Genomic DNA, 18958 nt, shown 5'->3' with positions numbered 1-18958 from the left:
GCTTTGAAAATGGAAGCTTCTTGGTTCTTAAGGAAAGAGGGTCCAGATTGTTCTGGGCTAGCCATGATTGGGCTGTGGTATAGAAAAGCAACTCAAGCTCTGTTGTGAATGAAGAGAGAATACAGCTGTTTAGGAAAGCTGTGAGAAGGGCGTGCAATGGAACCCACAGGATAGAGAGGAGGGAGATGCACCAGTGGTTGTGAGATGGAGACCTAGCTTTCTGACACCTGAGAGAGAGGGAATTGTCAGAATGGGGAAAGAGGCTGTCCATGCAGTGCAGGAGTGGGGCAGGGTGTTGGGAAGGGTAGACTCATAGGAGGCCTAATGCAGGGTCCCCCTCTCACGCGCCCAGGAGCTGCCTTGAGTAGTGTGTTCGTCGCTGACCACCCGGCCTTCACGCATGTGGAGATCTCCCTCTCCTCCTCCACGCTATACGTGAACCTCAGCTCCACCCAGCCCTCTGCCTCACCAGTTAACTGACTAGCAAAAGTGACCCCAAGCAATGCCACAAGACTTGCTTCTGCCCAGCCTTCGTCATGTGGACAACTTCCCAAGATATCTACAAACCCAAAGGGGGCCCTCATAGCTTAGTGTTCTCAGAGTTCCCTATCCTGTGCTTGGGGCAGGAGTCCTGGTGAATTGAGCAAAATTTAGACCCTCAAGTTGGGACAGTGCTTAACAGCATTGCACCACCTTTTTAAGGTAATGCTGTTTTCGCCCTTTTTATTTTATTTTATTTTATTTTATTTTTTTAGAGCCAGGGTCTCCCTCTGTCATGTAGGCTAGAGTGCAGTGGCACAATCACAGCTCAAGGCAGCCTCTACTTCCTGGGCTCAAGCAATCCTCCTGCCTCAGCCTCCCAAGTAGCTGGGACCACAGGCATGTACCACTACACCTGGCTATTTTTTTATTATTATTTTTTGTAGAGACAGGGTCTTGCTTTGTTGCCCAGGCTGGTTTCGAACCCCTGGTCAAGCAATTCCCCTACTTTGGCCTCTCAGAGTGCTGGGATTACAGGCTTAAACCACTGCAGCTGGCCTTGTTTTCGTACTTTTAAACTTATTTGTCTTACACAGGACATCTTTTACACTTGTATCCGCTGAAGACTACAAATAGCTGTAATTCCATTTGCCCTGTATAAAGTGGGGGAAAAGGAGATAAACCTAATAGTTATGATGATAAACACCTCTAGCATCATCATGAAAGGAATTCAGGTGGAATCAAAATACAAGAACAGTTAAGGTTTCTTTGAGCTTCGACAAAAGGAATACCATTGATCATTTCTGAGTCCCTTTTTGGTGTATTGCCAAACAGAAAAGGAAAATAAAATTGTAAAGTTCCAATTAGGCAATTTGTTCTGTGATGCCTGATGTTACAGAGAAATGCCCTTGTCAGAATGCCGTTTCAAGGATAATCTATCATCATGCTTTCTGGGCTAAGAGAATGCCCAGTTAAGGTCAGTGGGAAATCTGGTGTCCCAGCAGGTATTTCCAATTAGATAATGACTGTGAAACTGTCTGTAGCTTGCCCAGGCCTTACGGAGACTATTGATCTGCTTGTTGAGCCAAATTTTGCATTACTATAAATTACCTGGGTAATGCTTACATCTTATTAGCTCACTCCTAAATTAAAAGTGTCTGACAGAAGCAAGAGTGACCCAGGGATCAAAAAGTACAATTGGTGTGCATCTCTTTTTAGTTAAAAAAAAAAAAAAAAAAAGAATACAACCCATAAGCTATATGCAATTGAGCTAGAGAAAAGTACAGGAAGAAAATCAAACTAACTATTATTTGTACAGTTTCAGGTAAGCCCATGGTTCTCACTAAGCTTTTTATAATTATGGCAAATGGCTTGTCTGAGTTCCAGAGGAATATGCCAATTGGCCTCATGAAGTTTCAGCTTAAAAGAAATCTAGTAGTAGTAGTAGTCTGGAGACACCTCTGACTTCTGCAGAATTTCCTAACGTCAGCTTTCTTTATTTGAAACATAGTGAAAATTTAACTTGTTTAGATTTTCCAAGTCATCAAATACATTTATGTGTTGTTGCTGAAATGTTGTGAAGGGGGTCAGACATTCCCAAACTGATATGGCACGTTGAGTAGACTGATTCTTACTCTTCTCATCCTCCAGGCGTCAGGAAATAGCCTTTCTCACATTCAGGGGCAATCATGGAGGAATTCCCTCAAAAGAGACAGGTAGCTCCATTCCTGGGCTCACACATTGCCTAGAGGCCACACGGGGAATGAGGGAGAATGCAATGTGGCTGCTTTTTTTTAGCAAGTAGGACCTAAACAGGGGTGAGGCACGGGAGACAGAATGGAATAACTTGGTCCTTTCTCTCATGGCCCTTTATACCAAAGATCAGTTCCTTCCCTGCCTCTGCATGAAATCTCTGGTAGAGCCTAATGCTCTACCTGCTTTTTTGTGTCATAAGAGCAGTATCATTGCAGCAACAAAATGTCCAGTCCAGTGTAATAACCACACTCCAAGCTCTTAAGCAAGTGAGACCAGTATTGAGTCTGACAGGAGACCTAGAGTGGGGCAGAAGTGGTGATCAGCTGCATCTGTCACCCCCCGCCCCGCAGTCCCCACCTTGCTTACCCATTGGCTGGCCGTAGTTTCTGACCCTTTCAGAGTGGTGCTCCAGGGGCAAAGGAGATTAGGAGAAACTGGCACAGTCTTGTGTCATGATCTGGCATTGTGTCATTTGGGTTTGGTGAATGCTCAAGGCCGACTGTCTCTGGACAATTTTGTGGGTTTCTTGAAGAGTGTCCCAAACTCACCCCACCAGGAATCTCCCACTGCAGCTCCCACCATCCTGGTGGTGCTTCCTTCAATTGCCACTTTCTGTCCCCTCCCTTAAGCCCTGCACCTCCAGTAGTAGATCCCCCTGTAGCATGTGTCTCAATCTCCAAGCAGACCTCCTAAAGAGAACCCTCTCAACATGATCCCGGGCCTGATCCTCCCTCTGGTCCACCTGACTCAAGGGAAAGCTGACACATCCTTGCCTCTGTTTGGGATCTTGTTGCTTGTGCCTAAGCTGACCTGGGTCTGTTCTTTTTACTTGGTCACCTTAGGCCAAGAGCCACAGTCTCCTCCCTTTTGATTTCTGTGTATGTCCTGCACCAGTGCCATGTCCCTGAGCTCCAGGAAACACATTAAAAACTCATCAAGCAGGCCTTTGAAGTCTCTCCCACTTCGCTTAGGGCAAGGGGAAGCAACCACCGTGATTCCTGGAGCTTTAGTTCTGCAACTGTTCTCTCTAAAGGAATTCTTTTATGTGTCTCCTCAGGTCTTGGTGGACCTCCCACACACCTCTTATGTGTTTTCCAGATTGCTGGAATATGTACATATATATATATATATATATATATATGCCACACAGACACACACACACATATATATATGCCACACAAACACACACACACATATACATACACATATATGACTAACTCACAAAACTAGTTTTAACCACCTTCTTTCCAAGTTCTTTACAACATATCATTGTGAAACTTATCTTATTTTAAGCATTTGGCCCTCAACTAAAATGAAGAGAATGCGAATCTTATTGTAGTATCCTGTTTGAGTTACTAACCATTACCAAACAAGAGCTTAGTAACCTAAAAATAGGTCATATAAAATGCACTTGTAAGCACTAACATGTAAACAAAGAGCAGCTTAGTCTGATAGCTTATATTGACAAAGATTCAGAGGCACATCAGGGCCTAGCAGGCGAGAATGTCAGGATTGATTAGGAATGTCTATAGTAAGCTGGGGAATACGATGATACTTGGCTAGAAATTCACCATCCCAGTAGATGTTGGGAGACTCAATAACAAATCAGATTTTGCATGCAGTTCCCAGGTTTTCCTGGTTTGCTGATTTATAAGACTTTTTTTTTTTTTTTTTACAGCTGTACAGAGGTACAAAAAGGAAATATAAGTTGACCAGAAGTGGTTGGTTTCTTCCTGGCCAGTAGGTCATATAGACCCATGTCTGGTGAGGTGAGAGAGCCCAGCCCCCCGCCCCACCCCACAAGTGAGATCACAAAGAAATTAGTTTACTGAAATTTTCCCCAGCCTTACGTGTAAATCTGACTGATACCAGGTTTAGAAGATAGCCAAGAGCCACTTGAAGGGAAAAAGGAGTGAGTTAACAGATTTGTCCAGTAGGGGGGAGTCTAACTCTTTGCTGGTGTGATTGATTAGTGTCTAAAGCAGTATCTGTTAGGATTAGATTTGGCTGGATAAAACAGAGACCCAAAATATCAGTGACTAAAACAAGATAAAAATCATTTTCTCTCCCATGTACAAGATAGGGAATACCAGGTCTGATACTGTGGATCTATGATGCCATCGGGGGCATAGGTCTCTACTCTCTACTCTTTATTCTCAAGGTCACCTTGTAGCCCAAAATGGCTGCTGGAACCCCAGTCATCCTGTCTGCATTCTACGCTGGAAGAAAGAGTAAAGACCAAAGGGTAAGAAAGATCCTCCCTCAAATCAATCACCTGCCTTTCAACAGCCTTCCTGGAGTCTGACCCAATACTTTCACTCATGTTACTGTCCATACTATAGTGGCCAGATGTAGCTACAAGGGAGCCGGGGGAAAGTAGTAGCTTCTACTAGGAGGCAATTGTGTCTATCCAAAAATGAGATTCTGCTCCTAAGGAGGAAAGAGAGAAAGAAAATGCCGTGGTTAATCGGTCTTCTGCACCACACAGGTAATACTAGAAAAACAATGGCTTTAAAATTTCTCCTCTCCGTTGGTATATGAAAGTGCTTTGCAAAATTCTGAACTATGTAGGCAAGGTAACTTGGTTTATATTGGTATGTAAGAGTTTGAAGTGATGCAAAGACAGCACACTATTTGATGAGAGATTAAGGGAGGAAATTAGGAGTATTCAAATCATAGTGTCTTTTTCTACCAACAAAAGACTGTATATCTGAATTTATTAAAAAAAAAACAAGACTACATAGTCTGGCATCTCTTCTGAGTCTGACAATAAATGAGAATATTAAAAATGTAACATATTATTGGAGTCACTTTCTGGTTTTGAGAATTTATTTAACTGAATAAATCTATAGAAAGTTCCTGCTATGTTCAAAGCACTGTGCCAGGAAATACTTAAAATTAGCAGAATGAATAGCATATCCTATTTCTTAAAAGCAAAAAAGGTATAATCCATTAGAGTATACATTCCATGAGGATAGAAAATTTTGTCTGTTTCATTCTCCGCCATAACTGAAAAGTATAAGATAGTGTCTGGCATAGAATAGGAAGCCAGCACGTATTTCTTAACTGAGTGAATGAATGAATCCTAGAAAATACTGATCTGCCACTTACTCTAAAAAAATAGAAATATCTTGGGAAAAAATAAATCAGTTTGAAAGTATATGTATATCGGTTTTTAGAAAAGGAATGTTTCTGAGGAATAGTACATTAAATCATATTTAGAGCTGACAGTTTAAAGGTGTCATATAAAGATTTATTTTCTAGAACAAAAAATCATTTTCTGAAGAGAAAAATTACCTTTGTTTATTTGACAAATCTGGATTTTTAAAAATATGTCACATTTGTGTAAGGTGACATAAAGTCCACTTTAGTACCAAGAAGAGAACAGAACATGAATTAAAACTAAATCATAGTTTTGCAATATCAGTCCTATAAAACTATTTTTTTCTATAAGAAATTTATAGGCTTAGTGAATTGATGAGTGAAGTAAAGCTTTTTTAAAAGCTTTCTTCCTCTATAGGATGCAAATTAAGCAAATAGTCCTAGAAACTCCCCTTTCTCCCTCATGCTCTACATCCAATCTGCCAATTTTATATTCTAAACATTTTTTAAAATTTCTCCTCCTTACTACCATCACTGCCATGCCTGGTTGGAAATCTTAACATCTTCTCTGAATTTCCTCTCTGCATCTACCAGACTAATCTATTCAGAATACACATTAGATGATATCATTCCTCAGTTAAAACCTTTCCATGACTCCTTAACAGCTAATAACAGTCCTTACATGGTATGCGAGAGCCTTGTGACCTGGCGGTGTTTATTTCGCTATTGTCTCCCATAATTCTCTGCCATGCATTTTACAACAGCAAGATTGCTTTAACTAATGCTCCCTCAGAAAGTGAATCCCCAGAGGTGGCTCTGTGCTGCTTCACTGTGCTTCTATGGCATGCTAGGCATACCTGTGTCATAGAAATTCTACATTACACTTTATGCAAAGGACCTAGCATGGTGCCAGGCATCTAGAAGGTGCTCAATAAATAACTGATGAATTGAACCAAGCTTTAACAATTGTGATCTCCAGAGAACACTAGTTTGGAAGTTTTACCCGATAGTTAATATAGTTGTTATTTTCTTCCACTATAAAGCAACTAATCTCCATGATTCCCCAGAGCCATGCAGCAAAAGAACACTCTGAACCATTTGGCCTTACTGTACCTATGTCCTCCTACAACTGTTTTCTGATCAAACACACCGCATTTCTTATTGGTGAAAAATAGGACTTCCTAATATGTCCTAATGGAAATATTAAAAGAGTAGCTAGGTAGTCAAAATGAGTTGGTACTCTTGATTTGTGGATGTATGGATTTCTGAGATTAATTACATTTGGAACATTTGCTTTGCTTGCTAGCTAAAGGAATCCCATTTAAAGATTAGAAGTGCTTAACTAAGCACAGCTTGGAGAGAATATGAAGAAGAATCAATTTTTGTCATTAGTCTCTACCTCCTGTCCCTCCCCTAAATGTAATGAAAACAACAAATGAAAAAATCAGAGATCCTCAACCAACTTTCAATCATTTGAAAAGGTCATTGTGTTTATCATTTAAAAGTAAAAGAAGCTGGGAAAATGCATGTTTAAAATCTATTTTAGAAAAACAAACCATAATGTCCTTGAAGGCAGCCATCATGGTACAAGAGAAAGGAGAATGGGCTGGGCAGAGACAAGTTCTCACATTAAAAATAAGAGCTACCCTTTTCTGAGTCCGTACTCTGTGCCAAATCCTGCATCGGGTGCTTTGCAAGTCCTGTAACATGAGGAGCCTTGGGCAGGTCACTTGACCTCTGCTTTATTTATTTATTTTCATTTTTGAGAAGGGCCTTGCTCTGTTGCCAGGCTGGATTGCAGTGGCACGATCATGGCTCACTGCAGTCTTCACCTATTGGCTCAAGCGATCCTCCTGCCTCAGCCCACAAATATCTGGGACTACAGGCATGCGCCACCATGTCTGGCTAATTTTTGTATTTTTTGTAGAGATGGGATTTCACTATGTTGCCTAGGCTTCTACTTTCCTTTACCTTATTGAAAGTGAGGACCCTGAGTCTGGGTTCTGGAAGGGGAAAGAATCAACTCCCATCCCTTCACCTCCTCACCCCGGGTGGCTGCCCAGGTTGAGTTGTTCATCTGCTGGAAGAACTCCACATGTATTTGTGACCCTGTTGGAGGCTTTTTTTCCTTTCTTTTTCTTTTTTTTTTCTTTTTGAGACGGAGTCTCACTGTCACCAGGCTGAAGTGCAGTGGTGCAACCTCAGCTCACTGCAACCTCTGCCTCTTGGGTTCAAGCAATTCTCCTGCCTCAGCCTCCTAACTAGCAGGGATTACAAGTGCCTACCACCACACCCGGCTAATTTTTTTGTTGTAGTTTTAGTAGAGACAGGATTTCACCATGTTGGCCAGGCTGGTTTCAAACTCCTGACCTCAAGTGATCTGCCTCCCAAAGTGTTAGGATTACAGGCGTGAGCCACAGCGCCCGGCCTGTTGGAGGCTTTTCAACTGAGTGTTAACCCACATTCCTGGGAGGGGGGAGGAGAGAGAATTTTGGGAGGGATCAAGCGTCAGTAGAGGAGGTGGTTGGCCTGGAGAGGGCATATTCACCAACCACTACAGAAGGGGACCTCATCTTGCCCTCCTGAGTAAGCAAACTCCAGGGCCTCAGCGGCTGTCTCTCCTCCTGAGCCTGCAGGAAGCCAGGCCCTTGGGTGGTGCCACCACGAGCCTTCATTGGTGCTGCACCAGCCTGGCTGCCTTGGTTAAGGATTGGTCCTTCCCCATCCCTAACCCCACCCTGTCTCTGGCAGACAGTGACACCAGGTAATATCTTTAAATTGTCACTCATGGTTGGTTGGTGGTGGCAGTTTATGGGAGTCAGATTATCAGGGTAGAAGCTCAGGCTGCATGAAGTCAAATAAGTGAAAGTAAAGCACTGCCTTGATGGGCAGCTTATGTTTAAACAGTGATACCAGTAAGCTACTTTTTAAAAATTTTTTTATTTTTATTTTTATTTTTATTGAGGCAGGGTCTCTTCTGTCGCCCAGGCTGGAGTGCGATCTTGGCTCACTGCAACCTCTGCCTCCTGGGTTCAAGTGATCCTCCCACTTTAACCTCCTGAGTAGCTGGGCCCACAGGCATGCACCACCACGCCCGGCTAATTCTTGTATTTTTTGTAGAGATGGGGTTTTGCCATGTTGCCCAGGCTGGTCTCGAATTCCTAGGCTCAAGCAATCCACCCATCTTGGTCTCCCAAAGTATTGGGATTACAGATGTGAGCCACCATGCCTGGCAAGCAAGCTACTTCTGAGTGCCTGCAGCCTAGAGGATATTTAATATCCCTTGTGAGGTACACAGGATATTACACAACCTTCAGATTCCAAGCACAAAATGATAATCCCTAGTGAAGGGGGCTCAGAACACCTTGCTCTTCCTTCTCATCCTTGCTTTTCACCACAGTCAGCTGAGAATGCCTGCTCCACACAGAACTCTGATAATGGACAAGAGGACAGAGAGCAGACAGAGCTGGCATCCAGTTTGTCAGAACAAGGCAGAATATTCCATGGAGATATATCAGGCAAAACCCTGAGCTTGGAAGTTGTACTTTGAGTAAATGCATAAGCATAATATCCAAATAAGATGCAGACAAAAACTGCAGACTGTATTGTTTTTACCGTAAAAAACATGGATCATAGAGAAGTGAATTCCCCAATGACTGAATTATCACGTTCATGATCACATCAGTGAAGCTACACAGTACGTTACCAGATGGGAGACTGTAACTGGTGTGGCTCTCAGTTCTCTTCAGACTAAAGTAATCCTAACCAAAATCCAAAACAGTTTACCTGGTGTGGGAAAGGGAGATAAAACAAAATAATTTTAAGGATTATAATAATTATTGTAGAAAAACAAAGGTACAAGAATAGCTAAGAAGTTTTGCATAAGGATAGCAATGAGTTGGAACTTGATAAATCAGATATGTTGAGGCTTGGTTTTGGTTAAAATAATTAAAACAGTGTGGTATTGGCATTACATAAACAAGTTAATGAAACAGAAAGTGCAGGAAAAAAGTGGCCTAACCATGTAAGAATTTAGTGTATCGTAAGTAGCATTTCAGATTGGTGGGGTAAAGATTGAACAGATAATGTCTGAGGGCACAACTTCCCAGAATTCTAGAAAGACTTGAATTGTGGAACCACACATCACTTACCATACTGAGGTAATTCTGAGGTGAATCAAAGGCGAATTCTGAGGTGAATCAAAGATAAAAATGTAAAATAAGTAAAGTTTAGGTCAATATGTAATTTGAGGATTGAAGGACTTATTAAGCTTAGCAGTAAGAAGAAAAACAAAAACTAGATCGATAGATTTTATAATCTAAAATTTACATTTTCTTTACGTCAAGAAATCTCACTTCAAAAAGGCAGGCAGTAAACTGAGAAACATTTTCATCACACATGACAGAAGGTTAATATTCTATCTATCTATCTAAGCTGTTACAAATCAATAATATAAACAAGCATACCAATAGAAACCTGAGAAACAGAGGTAAAAGGAAAAATCAGAAAAGATAATAGGATCATGATTATTTAACGTGGAACCCAAATCAACTTTATTAGTAATAAACAAAATCAGTCACATTGTCTAATTGGCAATGAATATATTAGTTAATTAATTAATATCAGTAATGTGGGCTTAGGCAAAAAAAGGGCATTTTATACATTACTGGTGAGGAGGTAAACTGATATGAAGAACAATTTTATCATAAAAAATTTATATCAAAATTAAATGAAAATGGGTAGAGATTTTGGTAATGATTTAGCTTTAGAAATGTTCTTTATCAAATTGTTGTTTATAATAGAAAAGAAAATGAAGGTAATTTAATTAGAGAATATTAGATAAGTAAATTGGGGCACTTCCACAATGACACATCAATATCGGAGTATCATAACAGAAAGATATTTGTGATATATGGTTGAGGAGAGAAAAACAGAAAGTGTCACCATTATACAATCCCATTAAAAGTTAAAATATTTTTAACTTTCATAAGAGTAATACATAATTATATTAAAAATTCAAACAATGAGAAGTTCATCTAGCCAAAAGCAAAGGACCCTATAATCAGACCCTAGATTCTGTTTCCCAGACATAACCGTGAATTCATTGTTTCCCATTCAGGTGGCTTCTGTCAACCTTTTTCTCTGTGTATACAGACACTTGTATGCACACATACTCACTGTTGCAGGATGACTTTGCAATACTCTTGAGTATTTTACAGACAGACAATTTCCATTATTCCTAGTCCCCCTACATGTCTTAATTTAACAAAGCACACTTTGCACTAGGAGTGAGAAAAAGATAGAAAAAAGAAAAGAATGAAAGAAAGGAACAAGAGGAGGGCAGGAGGAAGGCTGGAAAGAGACGGAATGGAAGGCAAGCAAGTCAAGGAATAGGAAGGATAAAGAAGAGCCTGGTTATTGAGATGTTTTCAACAATGATCAAGAAAACCTAGAAACAGAAACATTGACTCATCTCTCTTCCTTCTCGGGTGCTCCTGGAGTTTTGGAAGTTACAGATAATGTGGGGCTTACAGTGATTACCCAGTGGCTTACATTGGTTGATATTTGAATGTTTAACCAGTCCTACAGCCGGGCACGGTGGCTCATGCCTGTAATCCCAACACTTTGGGAGGTCGAGGCAGGAGGATCTGTTGAGCCCAGGAGTTCGAGACCAGCCCGGGCAATATAGTGAGACCTTGTCTCTACAAAAAATATAAAAATTATCTGGATGTGGTGGTGCCTGCCTGTGGTCCCAGCTACTCGGGAGACTGAGGTGGGAGGATCGCTTGAGCCTAGGAGGCTAAGGCTGCAGTGAGCTGAGATCGTGCCCCTGCACTCCAGCCTGGGTGATAGAACGAGACCTATCTGAAAACAAAGAACAAAACAAAACAAAACCAGTCCTGCATTCTTGGGATAATTTTTATTGATGAGATCGTCAGTGATGATGATGTATAGCTGAGCCTAATGAAAAGATAATGAGGTATGTTACACCAACACCTGCCTCTCTTGAATCAACACTTTGATGTGAGTGTTCTGACCTCTGGAGAACAGTGGTTCTCAATCTTAGCAAGCATTAGAGTCACCTGGAGACCGGGTAGTAATCAAGATTCCCGGATAGGATTCCCAGAGATTCTGATTTAGTAGGTTGGAGGTAGGTCTGAGAATCCATATTTTTAACAAGTGTATGAATGACGCTAATGCTGTTCTTAAATTATATAATACAAGAAAAAAGCACTACTGGAATAAGGAAAATTCTTCTATATACAGCTGCAGGTTTATAGGTACTTAGTGTTTAAGTAAATGCAAGAAGCTGGTTAACAATATGTGGGCATCTGAAGGAAATTAATATGAAATAGACTTTTCACTGTTAAATCTTTTTTGAGCTGGGTAAAGTATGCTAGCATTACCTATTTAAAAAGCAAATAAATACATATTTTTCCCAACTCCCAATTAAATATAAATGAACATACCTTTTGACCTAGCAATTTACTTCCAGGGAAATATACCACAGATATATGTAAATATGTGCAAAGGAAAAACTTATTCATCACAACATTTTTTTTCCAAGCAAGAGGTTAAAAAGTTAAAAGTCCATCAAGTAGTAAACTGGTGAAATAAACTATATATGTTGCTCAATGGAATAATACGAAACCATAAAGAAAGAATATAAACTAATAGTGTACTGATCTGGAATAACCTCTATGACATAATTTGAATGGAAAGATGCAGAAAGGAGTATATATTATGCTAATATCATACAGATAAGGAAGAAATATATGTATATGTTAGCATACATATGCATAAGCTATCCGGAATACAAAATGATTGATATCATTGGTTGTCTCTGAGAAGGGAAGAGGATGCCAGGCATCAGGGTTAAAGAAAGAATTTTTATCCTATTCTCTTTTTTGCACCTTTTGAGTTATGTAACTATGTTACCTAGTAAATATTTTTCAAAAACTACTTGGTAGATATCTTTCCATTTAAGGAAACGGAGTTATCTAATTTTTAAATGACTGAATGATAGTGCCTTGTATGGATTTACATACATATTGATGAACTCTTTGAATGCTTCCAGTTTTTCACTATTGTAAATATCCTGGTGGTAAATATACTTGAATATATTTTTAGACATATGCACAAGTATTTTTTAGCAGAAAATTATTAGACTTATTATGGTAAAAAACAAAAATTAAATGTTGATTGTTATAGCTATATTAAGCTCATCTTTCGTTGTTATTGCTACTTGTAACAGTTTATTGGACGTTAGGAAGTTTTAGAGGTCTCTGACAGTTCCAGATTTTAGCTGCCCAAAACACTTTTTCTTCCTCTAGTTTTCAGTTCTAGAATTCTCCTTTCTTGTGGAGAATCTAATTAGCATGTTTTGGGAGGGGCTAATTCTGCCTTACCTAGTTCCAGAGATGGGCATGTGACTCAGGCCTGGCCAGGGTATACCATCCATGAAGCTCTAATGATTTATTTGTATTTGGATTCGTGACCCAGGCTGAGCCAATGAAAATCATCCCTAACGTATTTTACAGTAACAGTTGGGATAGATAGTGTGTTTTCCTCTGAGGTTCCTGAGATTCTTGTACATGAACCTGGAATGATTAGTGGCCATCCATATTACCTGGATATGAGACAAAATTTTTAGAAAGTATTGGTAAGAGACAGATGATAGATAGATAGATAGATAGATAGATAGATAGATAGATAGAGTGAGCTAGATTAGATAGACAGAAAAATAGATAATGCCTTGATGACACAGTTTGAGTCCTGAATGATGGTGCCAGGAGACACATGCACAACCTATATATATTTTTTTTGTTGTTGTTGTTGTTGTTGAAAACCTTATTCTTTGCTGGTCATATATACTATAGATATGTTCTCCAGTGTGCTGCTTGTCTTTATTTTTGGTTATTTTTGCTCGACAGACATTTAAAAAATTTTTACATGGTAAATTTGTTCATCTTTTGTTTGAGGTTTCATTACCCACTTTAAAAAAAATCTAAATCTGATTTCTTAAAGATCATAGTTATTTATTTTTATATTTTCCACTTAGACCTTTAGGCTAAAATTGGAAATTAATCTTTGGTGTGGTATGAGGCAGATAATCCCATTTTTTAAAAAAGGGTAATACATTATATAAATGTGTATATACACACATACACATGTTGAAATGATTGTCTCTGGCTTTCATTGGGTGATGGTGTAGCCGATTACCCCATTTTTAAAAGGAAAAAAATGATTTTTTTTTTCTTTTTCCTTTTCTCCCACTTCCTACTTAGCTCTTTAGGAATGCAATTATAACCTTTACCTTCTATCCATCAGGTGCGGCAAGCTTATCTATGTGTTTACTTAGAAGTTCCAGAGACCAAAACTTGAAGCAAACCAGGCCCCTCTGGAACTCTCACCCACTAAGAGATTGCCTCAATTTACAACGTAGCTGCCTGCCATGGCACCAGCCAGACCACATGATAGATAAGACATCTGAAGCAAGTCACATAGACCCCGCACCTCCTCCCCTCCTCCCCATCCCCCCTTTAAAAGCCCTTGCCTTCTGCCCTGAAGGCTGAAGTGGTATCTCAAGGCAGGAGCCTGTACTACTTCCCCTCTGGTAGCTCTTGAATTAAGTCACTTTTTTTTTCCACCAGACCTTGCTCTTGTTATTCAGACTCTGCAAGTAGTGGATGACTGAACCTGAGTTACAGAGGCATTACAAGGAGGATTTTGTTTTCTTCTTAGGTTTAGTTGTATTTTCTAATATTTCTATAATAAATGTGTCTTATTTTCATTGAAAAATACTGTAAGTTACTTTTTTTGGAAGATCTATAAGAGATCACTCAGATTTAAAGTTTATACTAAGCATGAAGAGATTGGGTTCTAAGTATATTTCATATTTGTCTAAGTATCTAGGTATATTTAGTTTTTTTTTAATTTTTTAATTTTTTTATTTTTTATTATTATACTTTAGGTTTTAGGGTACATGTGCACAATGTGCAGGATTGTTACATATGTATCCATGTGCCATGTTGGTGTGCTGCACCCATTAACTCGTCATTTAGCATTAGGTATATCTCCTAATGCTGTCCCTCCCCCCTCCCCCCACCCCACAACAGTCCCCAGAGTGTGATGTTCCCCTTCCTGTGTCCATGAGTTCTCATTGTTCAATTCCCACCTATGAGTGAGAACATGCGGTGTTTGGTTTTTTGTCGTTGCGATAGTTTACTGAGAATGATGGTTTCCAGTTTCATCCATGTCCCTACGAAGGACATGAACTCATCATTTTTTATGGCTGCATAGTATTCCATGGTGTATATGTTCCACATTTTCTTTTTTTTTTTTTTTTTTTTTTTTATTATACTTTAGGGTTTTAGGGTACATGTGCACAATGTGCAGGTTTGTTACATATGTATCCATGTGCCATGTTGATTTCCTGCACCCATTAATTCGTCATTTAGCATTAGGTGTATCTCCTAATGCTGTCCCTCCCCCCTCCCCCCACCCCACAACAGTCCCCGGAGCATGATGTTCCCCTTCCTGTGTCCATGAGTTCTCATTGTTCAATTCCCACCTATGAGTGAGAACATGCGGTGTTTGGTTTTTTGTCCTTGCGATAGTTTACTGAGAATGATGTTTTCCAGTTTCATCCATGTCCCTACAAAGGACACGAACTCATCATTTTTTATGGCTGCATAGTATTCCATGGTGTATATGTGCCACATTTTCTTAATCCAGTCTATCATTGTTGGACATTTGGGTTGGTTCCAACTCTTTGCTATTGTGAATAGTGCCGCAATAAGCATACGTGTGCATGTGTCTTTATAGCAGCATGATTTATAGTCCTTTGGGTATATACCCAGTAATGGGATGGCTGGGTCAAATGGTATTTCTAGTTCTAGATCCCTGAGGAATTGCCACACTGACTTCCACAATGGTTGAACTAGTTTACAGTCCACCAACAGTGTAAAAGTGTTCCTATTTCTCCACATCCTCTCCAGCACCTGTTGTTTCCTGACTTTTTAATAATTGCCATTCTAACTGGTGTGAGATAGTATCTCACTGTGGTTTTGATTTGCATTTCTCTGATGGCCAGTGATGATGAGCATTTTTTCATGTGTTTTTTGGCTGCATAAATGTCTTCTTTTGAGAAGTGTCTGTTCATGTCCTTTGCCTACTTTTTGATGGGGTTGTTTTTTCCTTGTAAATTTGTTTGAGTTCATTGTAGATTCTGGATATTAGCCCTTTGTCAGATGAGTAGGTTGCAAAAATTTTCTCCCATTCTGTAGGTTGCCTGTTCACCCTGATGGTAGTTTCTTTTGCTGTGCAGAAGCTCTTTAGTTTAATTAGATCCCATTTGTCAATTTTGGCTTTTGTTGCCATTGCTTTTGGTGTTTTAGACATGAAGTCCTTGCCCATGCCTATGTCCTGAATGGTATTGCCTAGGTTTTCTTGTAGGATTTTAATGGTTTTAGGTCTAACATTTAAGTCTTTAATCCATCTTGAATTAATTTTTGTATAAGGTGTAAGGAAGGGATCCAGTTTCAGCTTTCTACATATGGCTAGCCAGTTTTCCCAGCACCATTTATTAAATAGGGAATCCTTTCCCCATTTCTTGTTTTTGTCAGGTTTGTCAAAGATCAGATAGTTGTAGATATGCGGCATCATTTCTGAGGACTCTGTTCTGTTCCATTGATCTATGTCTCTGTTGTGGTACCAGTACCATGCTGTTTTGGTTACTGTAGCCTTGTAGTATAGCTTGAAGTCAGGTAGCGTGATGCCTCCAGCTTTGTTCTTTTGGCTTAGGATTGACTTGGCGATGCGGGCTCTTTTTTGGTTCCATATGAACTTTAAAGTAGTTTTTTCCAATTCTATGAAGAAAGTCATTGGTAGCTTGATGGGGATGGCATTGAATCTATAAATTACCTTGGGCAGTATGGCCATTTTCACGATATTGATTCTTCCAACCCATGAGCATGGAATGTTCTTCCATTTGTTTGTATCCTCTTTTATTTCATTGAGCAGTGGTTTGTAGTTCTCCTTGAAGAGGTCCTTCACATCCCTGGTAAGTTGGATTCCTAGGTATTTTATTCTCTTTGAAGCAATTGTGAATGGGAGTTCACTCATGATTTGGCTCTCTGTTTGTCTGTTATTGGTGTACAAGAATGCTTGTGATTTTTGTACATTGATTTTGTATCCTGAGACTTTGCTGAAGTTGCTAATCAGCTTAAGGAGATTTTGGGCTGAGACAATGGGGTTTTCTAGATATACAATCATGTCATCTGCAAACAGGGACAATTTGACTTCCTCTTTTCCTAATTGAATACCCTTTATTTCCTTCTCCTGCCTGATTGCTCTGGCCAGAACTTCCAGCACTATGTTGAATAGGAGTGGTGAGAGAGGGCATCCCTGTCTTGTGCCAGTTTTCAAAGGGAATGCTTCCAGTTTTTGCCCATTCAGTATGATATTGGCTGTGGGTTTGTCATAGATAGCTTTTATTATTTTGAGATACGTCCCATCAATACCTAATTTATTGAGAGTTTTTAGCATGAAGGGTTGTTGAATTTTGTCAAAGGCCTTTTCTGCATCTATTGAGATAATCATGTGGTTTTTGTCTTTGGTTCTGTTTATATGCTGGATTACATTTATTGATTTGTGTATGTTGAACCAGCCTTGCATCCCAGGGATGAAGCCCACTTGATCATGGTGGATAAGCTTTTTGATGTGCTGCTGGATTCGGTTTGCCAGTATTTCATTGAGGATTTTTGTATCAATGTTCATCAAGGATATTGGTCTGAAATTCTCTTTTTTGGTTATGTCTCTGCCAGGCTTTCGTATCTGGACGATGCTGACTTCATAAAATGTGTTAGGGAGGATTCCCTCTTTTTCTATTGATTGGAATAGTTTCAGAAGGAATGGTACCAGTTCCTCCTTGTACCTCTGGTAGAATTCGGCTGTGAATCCATCAGGTCCTGGACTGTTTTTGGTTGGTAAGCTATTGATTATTGCCACAATTTCAGAACCTGTTATTGGTCTATTCAGAGATTCAACTTCTTCCTGGTTTAGTCTTGGGAGGGTGTATTTGTCGAGGAATTTATCCATTTCTTCTAGATTTTCTAGTTTATTTGCATAGAGGTGTTTGTAGTATTCTCTGATGGTAGATTGTATTTCTGTGGGATCGGTGGTGATATCCCCTTTTTCATTTTTTATTGCATCTATTTGATTCTTCTCTCTTTTCTTCTTTATTAGTCTTACTAGCGGTCTATCAATTTTGTTGATCTTTTCAAAAAACCAGCTCCTGGATTCATTAATTTTTTGAAGGGTTTTTTATGTCTCTATTTCCTTCAGTTCTGCTCTGATTTTAGTTATTTCTAGCCTTCTGCTAGCTTTTGAATGTGTTTGCTCTTGCTTTTCTAGTTCTTTTAATTGTGATGTTAGGGTGTCAATTTCGGATCTTTCCTGCTTTCTCTTGTGGGCATTTAGTGCTATACATTTCCCTCTACACACTGCTTTGAATGTGTCCCAGAGATTCTGGTATGTTGTGTCTTTGTTCTCATTGGTTTCAAAGAACATCTTTAGTTCTGCCTTCATTTCGTTATGTACCCAATAGTCATTCAGGAGCAGGTTGTTCAGTTTCCATATAGTTGAGCGGTTTTGAGTGAGTTTCTTAATCCTGAGGTCTAGTTTGATTGCACTGTGGTCTGAGAGACAGTTTGTTATAATTTCTGTTCTTTTACATTTGCTGAGGAGAGCTTTACTTCCAACTATGTGGTCAATTTTGGAATAGGTGTGGTGTGGTGCTGAAAAAAATGTATATTCTGTTGATTTGGGGTGGAGAGTTCTGTAGATGTCTATTAGGTCCACTTTGTGCAGAACTGAGTTCAATTCCTGGATATCCTTGTTAACTTTCTGTCTCGTTGATCTGTCTAATGTTGACAGTGGGGTGTTAAAATCTCCCATTATTATTGTGTGGGAGTTTAAGTCTCTTTGTAGGTCACTCAGGACTTGCTTTATGAATCTGGGTGCTCCTGTGTTGGGTGCATATATATTTAGGGTAGTTAGCTCTTCTTGTTGAATTGATCCCTTTACCATTATGTAATGGCCTTCTTTGTCTCTTTTGATCTTTGTTGGTTTAAAGTCTGTTTTATCAGAGACTAGGATTGCAACCCCTGCCTTTTTTTGTTTTCCATTTGCTTGATAGATTTAGTTTTAAAACATCCCTCAGAATTTGTCATTTCCCTTGAAAGCTATTCTTTTTTATTTCCTATTTCAATGTGAAATTACTCAGTTAAACCAAAACCCAACATGTTTTGAATAAATAAATAAACATATTTCTTCCCCAAGAAATATTTCAGGAGCAAGGGTGAGTACTAATAAGCTATACGCCACAGGGAGTTAGTATTATTTTCTTCATCTTGTTTTGTAATTATGAGTATATTACATTTTAATGAATTAATTTATCATACTATAAATATCCCTTTCTGTATACATGTGTAATATGGTAGTTATTTCTCTCATTATAAGTGATTTTATCCTTATGCTAGAGAATACAGTGTATACTTATCAAGCAAAGCAAAGTTTACCTGATTCTGCTGAAAAATGAAACAGAGTCTCAAGGAAA

Source organism: Symphalangus syndactylus, chromosome 15, assembly GCF_028878055.3.
Source record: "Symphalangus syndactylus isolate Jambi chromosome 15, NHGRI_mSymSyn1-v2.1_pri, whole genome shotgun sequence".
Taxonomy (NCBI): domain Eukaryota; kingdom Metazoa; phylum Chordata; class Mammalia; order Primates; family Hylobatidae; genus Symphalangus; species Symphalangus syndactylus.
This window is presented reverse-complemented; position numbering follows the sequence as displayed.